Raw genomic sequence first — 15168 nt, 5'->3', positions numbered from 1 at the left:
AAACCTCAGAATGGAGATCAGGAAAAAACGGCAAGCCCCAGGGAGGGAGCGGCTTAAACCTCATCTAACTTGCTCTTTGAGGGTTCAGCCTGCTTCTCAGTGGGCCATTCAAGATTTAACTTGGCCACAGCACGAGTTATAACCTCCACAAGCTCCTCATACTGTGCAGACTGGGGTGGTTCATCGGCGCCCTCGAGAGCTGACTCAGCGTGCTTCGCTCCCAAGCAAACAACACAAAGGCCTAAACTGCTATTTACTTTTATCACCACCCTTATTTGACTTGATCTTAGCCTATGGCATAGCTTTAGTGTTTGTGAACGTGACAGACAATGGTAAATATGACATACACACACAGAGCACTTTGCTGAATGACAGAAGCTGCCGATGTGTCCAACTCACGTGCTTTTATAGCTTCCTGGTCACACATTACCCCGTCCGTAAATAGTAAATAGGAAATAATAATATATAACAATTTTTTGAAAGAACACAATATACAAAATAAACAATATATGGTATATGGTATTTGTTATGTACAAATGCAAGGAAATGTAAATAAGAAGCTTGGTGTGTTAAATAAATCCATGTATAAAATACCAGGTAAATTTCAAAATACCTGGTAGCCCTTCGAGCAAACATTCTTCAGATTTTGGTAGTCCAAAATTAATTTAACTAGCCCGAATAATAATAATAATAATAATAATAAAGATATCGGCTGAACTTTACCGTGGACAAACCAGCATGATCAAAAACTTTTTTTTTTCTTCAAATAATACATCAAGAGCGGATCACTAATTTGAAGGTCATATAACAGGATGATATTACAGTTTTTTTTTTTTTTTTGGGTGAGCAACACATTTTTAATCATTATTTAAAGAACACTTTAAGTACTTCTTGGATATTACAGCAAAAAAATAGTAGCATAACTAATAAAGGTAAAAAAAATATTGAAGACAAGTGAAATGTCAGTAATAATATAAGAACAAATAAAGAAATTACAAGCATAGATATATAAAATATTGCAAAGCTACGGATAAGTAAGGTCTATAATTAGTTTCCAGGCAGATAAATGTAATAATTAAGTGTAAAATAATACTGCTTGGTGTTCAATGTATAAATCAAGTATAGATTAATCTTTGTTAAAGTTGTGTTTATTTTGATTAACATTAATGACACAACAGCAGGTTTTTATAGACTGTTATCCCTTTAAGACCTGATACACAGACATAAAATAATGTTGCACATTCAGTTTCTTTCTGTTTATGTTCACTTCACTGAAGAAAAAAACAACTGTTTAAAGGAATATTGCCACGATGGGTAAATAAAAAAAATAATAATAATAATAATTTAAACATCACTAACCAAAAATAACTATGTAAACACCAAAATGCAAGTATTATTCTGATTTTATTACATTTAGAGTGAGTGGTGAATAGTGGATATAGCTACTGTATATAATGCATCTATTGACAGTATAAGGTTGCGCTGCTGAGGCGAGGTTCACGCCTCTCGAAGAGAAATCAAAACACGCAACACTAAGAAACTCTAACTCTAACTGTATTTAAAATACAGTTAGTTAGGCAACATCACTCAACGTTTTCACCATTACGACTGTTTAATAGTTCTATAAAGAGTTCAATGAGCAAATACAATAACATTAGGTCACTTACATTTTGTAATGGAACCACAGCGCATCTCAAAGCAACCATCCTATTCATTGCTGATTGATTCAGTGTTTTGAACGAATTGGTTGAGTCAAAGTTTCATTAGCTCATGCATAAACATCTGATGAATCTGCCATTTGAACAAATCGTTTGAATGAACGACTCAATGACTCATTAATTAAATGCTCACTAATGGCACCTACTGGCGTTTTAATTTCATTGAAAAGTATAATTTCCACCATCATTTCTTGTTTGTATGTTATTTATTTATTTATTTTTTAAAGAATCTCATAGTTTAATGCAGTTGTATTTTTCAGTGTAAATTATTTAATTTGATAATGTATAGATAATAACAATCACTTTATTATAATTGAATTTATAGATCAAATGTAAGCATTTGAAATGAAAGTTAATGAGAATAGTGGGAAAATGCCCTCTATAAAGGTAAAACAAATAAAATATAAAATGCCCTTGGATAAAATATAAAAAACATGCAGATTTATAGCCTATGTCACAGCTGATAGAAAACCGATGAGAATATTGCATTAGAATAAATCATATTTGCAAAACACACACACACACACACACACACACACACACAATATATATATATATATATATATATATATATATATATATATATTTCCATTGTCCTCATTTGTAAGTCACTTTGGATAAAAGTGTCTGCTAAATTGTTAAATTACTAAATGTAAATATATATATATATATATATATAAACCAGGAAGATATATATAATAAAAATGAGCAGATTCAAATATTTTGGCCAAACGACAAGCACTATTCATCTTCCAATGCAAAGAACTTAATTTTTTTTTACTGTAGAACGGCAGCAGCATCTATCCCTTTGCTGAGTCTGAGGCATCTCTCTAGATTGAAGGGAAGATGGATGGGGCCAAACACACGGCAAATTTTTTTTTTTAAAACTGCCTTTTAGCCAGGAACTTGAAAATGGAAAGATGGTTCTCCTCTTCTGCCTGAAAACACACCAGTCAGTCAGGCATCCTTTGGCCGAAGGTCATGATGCTGAATATCCCTGACTATATACAGTTTACAGCCCAATTTGTTATGAAAGGTAAGACCCAATGACCATGATTTTGATGAGTAGGTTGGCTGTGAATGAACCTTTGCATCTAGCAAACATGTTCCTTTCCCTACCCCAAATATCAGATGGAAATGATAGGTGGAAATGAAAGTTTAAGACTCCCATGACTCAGCAAATATACTGCAGTTTCAGGATCAACAAGGGTTTTGATCCACATACATGTCCCACCCTCCCTTCATACTGTATTAATTTTCTCAAAAACCACAAGAACGTGTTATTAATGGTTTCATGGCTTTAGCTTTTCACCTTCATAAACAGAGTAAACTGGTGCTGTCAGGAGCACACGGTTCATCCATTTACAGTCTCCCACCAGAAGAGCCCAGAGCAAGAGCCCAGGCCCATCCATTTCACATTGTGTTTCCTTTCATAATGACAATCAAACATGTTTTACTGATTCTGCCTTTTGCCTTCGAGGATCTGCTTTTAAAAAAAGAGAGAAATGTAGGCAAACATCCAAAGCAGTGGGAAAAGTCATAATAGGGGCTGTGCAATGTCTTGTTGTTACAGGCCCTATCTTTCATCATGCATAAGAGATGCATTTAACAAATGAGTCAACATTTATTCTGTAGGACTCGTGCTGCTGCGATAAGAAACTTAAGTCATCATTTTAAATGAATGGGATGCTTTAGGCCATGCCATGTGCTAGAGTAATTTTAATAAGCCAGTCCACTTGCTGCTTTCATCTTAAATAATCCTCTTGCCTTAGAATTTTTGCATAATATGACTATCAATATTTCATCCAGTGTTCACCAACATTGGCTTAGATAATCACCAGACCACGTTTTACCAATTCGATTAACCAATTATTAACTGAATTTTGGTGATCAATAATGTTGTATTAAAAAAATAAAAATAAATAAATGGGTAACACTTTATTTTAAAGACCAATTCTTACTATTAACTAACAAGTAAAGTAATAGTTTTACTTTCATAATCCAGTGAGTAAAATTCAGTGTATATATATGTATAGTATGCTGATGCATTTATAGCTAAGGGTGTTTAAATAAGGTTTAATAAATTGTAGAACTAGAAATTCAAACTTCTTCAGACTGTTTCTCGATCCGAGCAAACAATAGTAATTGGAGCTCTGACATCCAACTGTCAAAATTAACAAGCACTGTTCAAACCTTAGTTGGCAATGATTTATTCAAGAGTTTTATGCTTATTTAAAACTTTATAAATCAGAGATGTCCCTGATCTAGGAATCCATACTTCACTGCCTATTGAAAAGCACTTAATATACAGCCATATAAATTATTGATTAGTCTGCATGGAAAAACCACCCGCTGCATTAATCTTGTATGCTGCTGCACTCCTGACCAGATTTAACAAGTCAAGCTAAGTCGGAGACCAGAGTTTGGAAGCTCTCCTTTGGCCTTATACATGAAACACCACATTTCAACAAGACCATGAAACAGATTGAACTCTGGAGCCGTCGTGACCCTAAACACATTAATCGCTGTCAAAGCAGCGGAGTACAGATCACACAGACGACAGGCCAGAAGGACCCTAAAAAGAAATGTGTCATGGACTACAATGAGGAATGGTCTTATTCAAATCTGAAAACTAGTTGTATAGCATGAGTTTACATTTACAGAAATTTCACATAAACAACATTATCAAGAGAAGCCAGAAGGCCAACACAGACAAAAAATAAAAAATAAACTAACGTAAACATTGGGACAGCTAACACAAACTGGAAAGATTTGATGAAATCTTGAGTAGTAAGTTTTATTTCAAGTTTTCTTTCTTTTTTTTCCATTTCTTTTTTACTTTGACAAGGTAAGGAATTAATTAGCGTGTAGACTGCTCTCTAAAACTAGTGTAATTTACATAAAACTCAGACTGCAAGTGGGCCTAGCACTGCTTTTTACCATGCTCTCCACATGCAGTGCCAGACTCGTAAACTGTGAAATCATACTATGTTAGGGGGTGTTTAAAAACGGATACATGTTTTATGATTTTTGGCCATTTTTATGTGACAACCTCATGTCCAGGTTTTGGATGCAAACTTTTGAAAATGGTTTTCAAATTTTTTAAAACCATACCAGTGTTGTCTCAGTGTAATCTATAACAATGGAAATTTGTCAAATGGTGACGTCATGCTTATTACATGTTCAGTCTGTATACCTTATGTAGCTTCGCTCCTTTTTAGTGCTGCACTCGTCTTGTGTCTTCCGTTTGTACCTTCACAGCGTAAAGGTAAAGTCATAAGATTTCATAAGAAGTCATAAGATCGTTTTAAAATTGTCCCTGTCTACTGGCATTTGTTATGACGTATGCTTCAAACATTACAGTGCACATGATAACTTTTGTGAACTCTACAGTCAGTAAATCCACTTCTTCAGCTAATTACACTTCAACGATGCTATAGAGCTACTGGAAAAACAGAAGTTCAAAGACAAAATTTTAAAGATGGCAGTGTGCTTGTTTCTCTGGCACATGAGGTTTATAGGAATGTATATGTGTGTAGGTAAAGTGACATTGCCAACTACTGGCCTAGCAGTATCTTTAGTCATTTTCACAGAGTCATGTGAATGGGGATCATTTTGCCTATATTGTTTTCTGTTCGTGAAACTTTCCAAAAAACGCAAAGAAATAACTTCTTTGTTCTTTTACAAATGTAGTCGTGTAAATTTATCCTTAGAATGTTAAGGCTAGATGCTTAGCAACAGACAGACAGTTTATTTATATTCACACTTTGGGCAGTCGTGGAAACACCACGTGTTGTATAGAGTGCCAAAGCTGGTTTCCATAAGTAAAAATGTAAATTTTATCCATGTTTTATTTATTTTTAATTTTAATTTTTTTTACCAACCAATACTGGAGAACTATAAATGCACTTTATAAACAGGAATTTCATCTTTAGAGGTAAATGTGAAATAGCCACAGAAAACATGTGAATTGGAGTAAAGAAGAGACTGTTTCATCCTTACTAGTCCAAATAATCCATTCAGGAAAACTCGATAGTGCAGGACAATATAATACAAGAATGAGCGATGCTACAGCCTTTATATAAACAGATTGTGTGCTGCATTTGTCCACTCAATGATATACAAATATGAACATTATGTGAAACGGCAGTTTATGAATACACAGGATTAATTGTTAACACTGGGTAAATTATTCACAGTGTGAAACATGAAACAAGATAACCCTGGATAAATGTCTGAATCTCAAACAGTTCATTTAGCCTTACATGATACCCTACCATGTGCATAATCTTCCATTTTAATGTGCAATATTTTGCAATATATTGTCAGCATTGCAACAGTCATGCGATACAGACCTTTAACAATCCAACAGCACTGGGAGTCTTTTATCACTGTTAGCATGTTCAGTCTTTCACATGAGAGGCATCAATGCCATTTTCAAAGCGCCACTTTGACCTAACATGACAAATGGTGCACACAACATCACCAAAGACTGTTGCTAGGTAACAAGCGTGAAGTGCGCTTCAGCTCTTTGCTTTCGATTAATATAATTTTATAAAATGTGCAATCTTCTAGATTACATTATGTCCACCAATAGGTTTTATTTATTTATTTTTTTCCTCTTAAATATCTTTGAATGGTAGAGTGAAATGGTACATTAAACACTAAGTCTCCACCGTTTTCTCAAAAACACATGAAATAATATGTAGTTTAAACATTTTTACTCTCTCAATTAATTTCCATGCACAGTATGCTGAGAAGCAGTTTCAGCAAAACAGCAAAAATTATTTTGGAGTACATGATTGATTCACATTAGTCCTACATAATGAAATTTAGCAGACTGCATAGAATCAACACAATTTGGGTGTGTATAAATATTCATTAAATCATAAATCGGAAAATCTGTGTTTTAAAATGTTTCAGTGTACAAATATATTTTCTTAAACGTAAGCCAAAATGTTACTTAATGTAGGTAAATATAATAATTTATTGACTTGTTTTTTTGATGGGTTTTATTTGCCATATAAAGGTATTTCAACAGGTATAAAGGACTGTGTGAGCTATAATCGGTCAAATAACACTCATGAAGGCAATTTGACCGGTTATAGCTCATGCAGTCATTTTTACCAGTTGAAACACCTTTAAATGGCCAATAAAACCCAATGGTCCAGAAGTCAATCATTGACACCCTCCACAAAGAGGATAAGTGACAGAAGGTCATCACTGAAAGGGTTGGCTGTTCACAAAGTGCTGTATCAAAGCATACTAAATGCAAAGTTGACTGGAAGGAAGCAACAGGGAGTGTGTAGATTCCTTGAAAAATTCAAGCACAAGCAACAGGGATGACCGCAAGCTTGAGAATACTGTCAAGTGAAGCAGATTCAAGCGTCACCACACTCAGACGTCTTCAGGAAAAGGGCTACCAAGCCACTTCTGAAACAGAAATGTCAGAAGCACTTACCTAGGCTACGGAGAAAAACAACTGGACTGTTGTTTAGTGGTCCAGGTCCAGTGTGACATTTCTGAAGTCAGTGATGATTTGTGTGCCGTGATGTCTGCTGGTGTTGGTCCATTGTGTTTTATCAAGTCCAAAGTCAATGCAGCCAGCTACCAGGAGATTTTGGAGCACTTTATGCTTCCATCTGCTGACAAGCTTTATGGAGATGCTGATTTCCTTTTCCAGCAGGAATTTGGCACCTGCCCACAGTGTCAAAACCACTTCCAAGTGGTTTGCTGACCATGATATTACTACACTTGATTGGCCAGCCAACATGCCTGACCTGAAGCCCATAGAGAATCTATGGGGTATTGTCAAGAAATAGATGAGAAACAATCGATCCATGCCACACTTCACTGATGCTGGAGTTTGTGATAAAGAAGCCCGATCAAGTATTGAGTGCAGAAATGAACATACTTTAAAGAATTTGAACTTTTCTGTTTTGCAAATCCTTGTTTTTTGATTAATCTTAGGAAATATTCTAATATTTTGAGATACTGGATTTTTGACTTTCATGAGCTGTAAGCTCTAATCATCAAAATAAAAAATAAAATAAAAAATAATATATATATATTAAGGGATCAGTTTAAACCAAGATTAGAAACACTCCTTTTTAGCCAAGCATTCACAAAACACGTCATAAGTTAAGTTAAGTTAAGTCGTGACGTATTGTCAAGTATGGTGACCCATACTCGAAATGGTGCTCTGCATTTAACCATCCAAGTGCACACACACAGCAGTGAGTAGTGAACAAGTGCGCACACACACACACACACACACACACACACAGTGAACACACACCCGGAGCAGTGGGCAGCCTTGCTCCAGCGCCCGGGGAGCAATTAGGGGTTCGGTGCCTTGCTCAAGGGCACCTTAGTCATGGTATCAAAGGTGGAGAGAGTGCTGTTCATTCACAATCCCCACCTTCAAGAAGGCACAACAGCGCCTACACTTCCTCCTCCGCCGCCTGAAAAGAGCAAGTCTCCCTCCACCCATCCTCACCACTTTCTACAGGGGCACCATTGAGAGTGTGCTGACCAGCTGCATCACTGTCTGGTACGGGAACTGTACTGCAGCAGACCGCAAGACCCTACAACGGACAGTGAACACCGCTGCAAGGATCATCGGTGCCCCTCTCCCCTCCATCCTGGATATTTTCCTCACACGATGCTCCAGCAAAGCCAATAGTATCGTGAAGGACTCCACACACCCCTCCCACAGTCTCTTCCAGCTCCTACCATCAGGAAGACGGTACCGGAGCATCAGAGCCCGCTCTGCCAGACTGCTCAACAGCTTTTTCCCCCAGGCTGTGAGAGCCCTGAACTCAAATCACCCCGCCCCTCTCTGAACCCCATACAAACCCCCTACCTCCTGTAACATGTAACGTGCAATTCGAAGTGTGCTACACACAGGTGAGTGGGCCTGTACAAACCACCTGTAGTAGCACACTCTCCTCCTCTATGCGCACTAGTCACTTTTCACACACACTGCTGTGTGTACACAAATCCCACAAAAAGAACTCCGTAATATATGTATGTTTACATGCTCATGCACTACAAATCATCCTGCACTGTTCCCCAGCCAGCTGCTTGAACTCAATGCTTCTCCTCGCACATGTACAGTACTTATCTGAAGCATTCGTATAGTTTGTATAGTTTGTATAGTTTGTATTTTTAGTTTGTATAGGTACTTTTTTATAGATAGTATATTTATATTTATAGTCAAAATCTATCAGTAGGATAGTTGTGTATAGGTTTATATTGTCTTACTCCATTGTTGTATGCCTGTATTCATGTAGCACCGTGGTCCTGTGAGGCACGACATTTCGTTCCACTGTATGCCCCCGCATGTAGCGGAATGACAATAAAGCTCAACTTCACTTGACTTGACTTGACTTCAATCCCCGAACCAGCAACCTTCAGGTTACAAGCCTGACTCCCTAACCATTAGGCCACGACTACCCCCATTGTACTTTGTACATAACTTTGTACTCCATTGATGAAATAATAAAAAGTGCACATGATAATTTTTGCCTGAAATAATATGAACAGCAGCTATGCCAATCGTTCTCCCTTTGCCTTCCTGTTTCTCCAAATGTCCATCCCAGGGTTATTAGAAACTGCACACCACCAGGACTTGTGAGTACTTCAGATGATGGCAGTGCTCAAAAAGACCTTAGACGATTGCAACTATAGATGGACAAACTATCACCACTGCAACAGACCAGGATAATATTTTAATGATTTAATACTGTCAAAAAATACATAAAGCACCTTTAAGATGTTGTCTTCTCCTGTCTCCAGGTTGTTGGTATCGGGCTGCTTTTTGACTCTGACCCTTGCTTGCCCCTGACCTCGTGTCTGAATTACCTGTTGGATTGATGTTTTCTTTGGACTGCTTTCTTCTTTTGACCCTGCCTGTTTAATGGACTCCCTTTTTTCCCTGTTTTAGCTAGTTATCGAACTGTTGATTTGAATTCTCTATTTCTTTGACTCCTCTTGCAGAAATTTGCTGTGCTCCTCTGGGCGGAGGGTGAACCAACTCCAGGGTAAGGCTAAAATTTGCCTAGTGTATTCTATTAAAGCGCACATCATAACCCATCATTTAGTCAAGCACATATGGTACCCACTGAATAAAAATAAAACAAGGTAATTGTGACTTTTATCTCACAATTCTTATTCTTTCTCACAATTGCTAGTTAATATCTCATAGCTAATTCTCACAATTCATTTTTTTTTTCTTCAGAATTGTGAGATATTATGAACTCGAATTGCGAGTTATAAAGTCCAATTCTGAGGGGTAAAAAAAGTCTATTTTCTTACAATTGTGAGTTTATAATACACAATTCTGACTATATAACTCGCAATTGCGAGAAAAAAAGTCAGAATTTAGAGTTTATATCACGGAATTCTGAGAAACACAGTCAGAACTGCAAGATGTAAATTTGCAATTATGAGAAACAAAGTCAGAATTGTGAAATAAAAAGTCAAATTACCTTTTTTTTTTTTAATTCAATGGTAGAAAAAGGCTTCCAGATATGGGTGTCATGTGACAAAATATTTTTAAAAGATTGAACTTGTATATAACATGATCATAATTTAATAAAAAAACATTTTAAGTTACTAATTATAATGCTTTCATGTTCATGGTTATTCAAACAGCACATAAATTATACACAAAAAAGCAAGCAAAGAACATTTATATTATCAAAGTACATGACTGACTTCAGTCTAGCGTGATTTTTAAGCACACTCAAAAAACTCTCCCATTCAATAAAGATACCTACAATGTCAAATGAATCTCTTACTTACATTTCCACTTTGTTGTTTATGATGAGAGAATTCACGAGAGTTTAGAATTCAGTCAGCGTTTGCTCAACACAACTCTGGCATTTTGGCGATGACTCATCTGAACGCCTCTGATTGACCATCGCATTCATAAGCTCAACAGAATCATGTGTAATTGGATATAATGCGGAACTCTGTAAAAACACATAATTTGATGCACCATTTGCTGATCTAAGTTTAATGCCACAATTGACACTTTTCATTTCATTTTCACTTCATTCGTGAATCGTGACATCCTTCATAGATTTAGTTTAATTGTACAGAGGCATATTTGATGGCAATGCCCAAGCCCCCGTTAATTTCAGACCCGTGGACAGGGGAAGGCTTAGCCTTGCCCAGCCTATGTGTGCTCCTCTGGTTAACAATGTATCAGTTCAGTGAGAATAGTTGAATGTATATACACATATATATATATATATATATATATATATATATTCTGTATGTATCTGTATTCATCTATATTTATAAATATTTGTCTGTATTTGTTTTATATCTATGTCTATACATGCATTTGTATTTATTTGATTTCTCTATGTATATATTTTTTAAAATATCTGTATTTGTCTAATTTTTATATAATTTTTATTTTATTTAAGCAATTTAGACTCTATGAGTGTTTTCTTTATTCTAGATTAATTACATATAAAAGCATATCTAGAAAGGGTAAATGTGGGCCATATTTAACTCAAAAGTCAGCCACAACTGGACCAGATCTGGGCCACATCTCAGAAATAGCGTGGTTGACATCTAGGCCAGATGTTGCCCATGCTATTTGAGAGATGCGGCCCAGATCCGGTTCAATTGTGGCTGACTTCTGCCAGCCAAAACTGGGCCAGATGTTACCCGTGCCATTTGTGAGATGTGGCCCAGATCTGGTTAAGTTGTTGTTAACTCAACTCAGGTTGAGTCATCGCCGTCATTCCACGCGGTATGTGGGCCAGAAGTATGTGGGAGATGTGGGCCAGAACTGGGTGTATTCAAAGCGTCACCATTACTGTCTACAATGCATGGAATGATGCACTGTGATTGGTTGAGCAGATATATCGCATTCTGCAGAAAAGGGAGACTGGCGTTTGTCTCGTTTGGAAAGAAGGGTTAAAACATGACAGAATAACACAGCAGATATATATATATAATTATTTTAATTACTACGGATAGAAATAGGATTTTTTTTTCTGTTATTTTTTTTTCATTTAGATATTTAGATGATTACAAATGTAATGCTTCAGTTAGAGCAATATCATTCTATAGGGCTGTTACCAATCAAATGAAATCATTATCAACAAAATCCCTTTACAGTGTAGAGGTGACACAAAAGCATCACAAAAACTTTTATTTATTTATTTTTATTCATCATTTAAATATGAAATGATTTATGGGTTGAATGAGTCATTTGTTTAAATGGCAAAAGGAACGAAGCAAGTGACGGTCACTGAATCATTTATCAAACTGATATGTTTTAAAATGCAGATTCATTCAGTAACAAATCCCCGCTGTGTGCTGCTCAGAGACACTGCTGTAAATTTTCGTTGGTGACATAAAGGAAAAACAAACAATACTGACAATATTTCTGAAACTTGACTTGTATTGTTGAAATAACTGCTTATGTGACAGTATAACCACCAGTGGTTCAATATGAAGTTCCAAAAGACTAATTGGATTCTCATTAGCATAAGTTACATTTGTAACAGCGGCTCGTTGTGGTTGTGCTTGAGAGAGAGATTTCACAGTGTTGCAAGTCAACATTAGCGGTAAAAACATGCGCCGAGTTAGAGAAATATCTAGCTAATTAAACAAGAGTAATTGCATTTGGAGGAAACAGACGTAATGTGTTAAAAAACAACAACAGCAAAAATCCTCTCCAGGCCACTGAAACAGGAAGTACATCACTCAGTGTCTAACAGTTGTGACAGTTATCATTTTGTGAGAGAAAAAGTAGTTACTGTCTATAAAGGAACTCTTATCTTGTACAACACATGGATGTGTGTAAGAGACAGTGAACGCTCTCGTGAAGCTTCAGGAGGTCTTTGATGTATTTAATCCAAGAGAAAGAAAAAGAGACGGCAAAGAAAAGAAATGCAATGCTTTTATGCAGTCAAACGTATGTGGGGTTAGAAACACTGAGTGTTCCTCTGAGGTTCTGTAAAGGCACAGTATGACCACATATTTATTATGCATAAAACATCCTGGTTTCAAAGGGCATCAAACTGTTTAAGCCACTTTTTTTGAAACATTTCTGTTCATTTATTTAATTTAACATTGATTCTGCTAAAGGAATAGTTCATCCCAGAAAATCATTATTTATTCACTTTCGTGTCATTCTAATCCCGTGTGCCTTTCTTCTATAAAATACAAAATAAGAGCCTGCTCTTATCCAAACAATAACTAGGAAGGAGGACAGACACTAAGACACTTCTCATTCTGCTTTCCAAGCCTGCCCTTGTGAAAAAGAAGTGTGCTTATTTGTATTGAATGTGCATTTCTAGTGTACGTCAAATCTTATATTTTTAAAAACCATATAAGGGAGAAAGAAAATTCCTGCATTATAAATCATATAGTTGTACGTTAATTGCACTCTCTCGTGCATGCTGTTTTAATGGTCCTTAATGCAGCACTGGGCTCAAATAATAGGGGGGGGGGGTCTAAAGCACATGTAAAATACTCAATTACATGTATTTACTCTATAACTGTAGAGTCTTATTCAGTGTTGCATTTAAAATGTTTAATGTAATATTAAAGATTTTAATATTTTAATAAACTGCAACTTCAGTATTACAAATGAGTAATTTCAAATATATTTAAAGACATACAAATTTCAAAAGAAATTACAGTAAAGTCTATTTTAGTCACCATAAATGTTTATCAGTACATTCAGCAGTACTTTAACCATGTTTCAAAAACAGTTATTTATTATGAAATTACACAACAATGTACTCATTCTTCCTAAGTGGGTAAGAAAGCAATCTAAAGTCTAAATCTAATTGCATTAAACTAAAAAATACAATTTAATTTAATAGTACTCAAATCTCATTCATACATGCATATACAAAACCTGGCGTATTATATTTGCTTTCCGAGACCAACTTTATTTGGTTTCATTGATGTGAAACCTGATGCAACACATCTTGTCATTCTTGGGTGGAAGTTTGAGAGCTATGGTGGAGGTGAACATTTCAACTTCAATTTCAGCCAGTTCTTCACACAAAGTTACTGTATGCACAGACATTCTTCAAGATTTCAAGATGGTTTTGACATCTTTGATGTCAGTGTGAGCATTTTGAGCAAGCCTTCTGTTCGCTGTCCATTTTAACACCTCCATCTGTTTTTCACTGTGGCACAAAAAAAAAACAAATGTTCTTGCATTGACACAAAAAGAGGGTCTTGATAAATACACTTATCTTCTCATTTGCAAATTAAATGGCATTTGCCCTTCACTGAGTAATTTCGTTCCAGCTGGGCACAGACGCTGCATCCCTCTCCATAGCAGACAGACAATTTCATTAGTTTCCCAACACCACCAGCTGTAAATTCAAACTCGAGAGCAGCTACCCAGATAGGCCTCAGGCAGCCGTGAACATTCCTCATTCTGTCTATAATCCACGCCACCGCAATTTCATTCACAATCAGACTTGTGTTCAGACGGAAAGTGGAATTACGGGATTGTGTCTTGTTATGCGATGACGGAATTGTTCCTTTTATAATAACTGGAATGCTTTATATTATTCATCAGTCAGCAGTCATTGGTAACACTTTATTTTGATAGTCCACTTTAGACAGCTTGCAGCTTTGCAACTACATGTCAACTAGCTGTGGACTACCAAAATAAGGTGTTACCTTGTAATTTTCAAAGCATGTCTACATTGTAATAAAGTGGTGACCTGCAATTATTATCTATAATTAATCCATAACATTTCTATTGTTAATGTATTTTGTTTGATTCAGCGGTGTTTAATAATATTTTGACTTGACATACCAGTGTATTCTAGAACATGCCAGACTTTGTGGCAATGCTGGGTGCCTTCTGGTGCCTGCTTTGGATTCTGGGTTGTGCAGTTCAGAATCAGTGGGGTCTTACAAACACCTTTGGTAGAGGCATTGTGCTTGTTAAAGGCCTTCTGTGTCAGGTCACATAGTTGTTGAATAGGCATTGTGGGGCAGGCCATAATGCCTATATGGTGACTTACAATGGGGTGGAGGTTTCGGAGGAAAAGGCTCTTAAAGCTAGTGTCTTCCTCCATCCCAGGTTCATTGTGAGCTCAGAAGTAAGTTCGTCGAAGTCTGTGGTAGTAATCATGGGGAGTTTCATGACGGCCCTGTTCGATGTCTAAGGCAACGACCAGTCCGTGAGAATTCAGGTCTGAGAATTCCTTTATGTTGGCCTGTTTAAGCTGCTGGTAGTCCGATTGGATGTGTCCTGGCTGTCGAGCCAGGAAGCGTCGCACTTCTGGGCTACAGGTGATCCAGAGCACATGGAGTCTATCTTGCTGGTTCACACTGGTCCAAGACTGCAAAAGTCAATCTCTCTTAAGTAAGCATGGAAATCATGTTCTCCTGCAAGTTCTGGTGTGAATGCAGGGATGGTTCTGGCCATTCAGTTGAGTGTCAC

This window comes from Onychostoma macrolepis, chromosome 05 (assembly GCF_012432095.1).
Source record: "Onychostoma macrolepis isolate SWU-2019 chromosome 05, ASM1243209v1, whole genome shotgun sequence".
Classification (NCBI taxonomy): domain Eukaryota; kingdom Metazoa; phylum Chordata; class Actinopteri; order Cypriniformes; family Cyprinidae; genus Onychostoma; species Onychostoma macrolepis.
The sequence above is the reverse complement of the archived record's forward strand: the minus strand, read 5'-3'. Positions refer to the sequence as shown.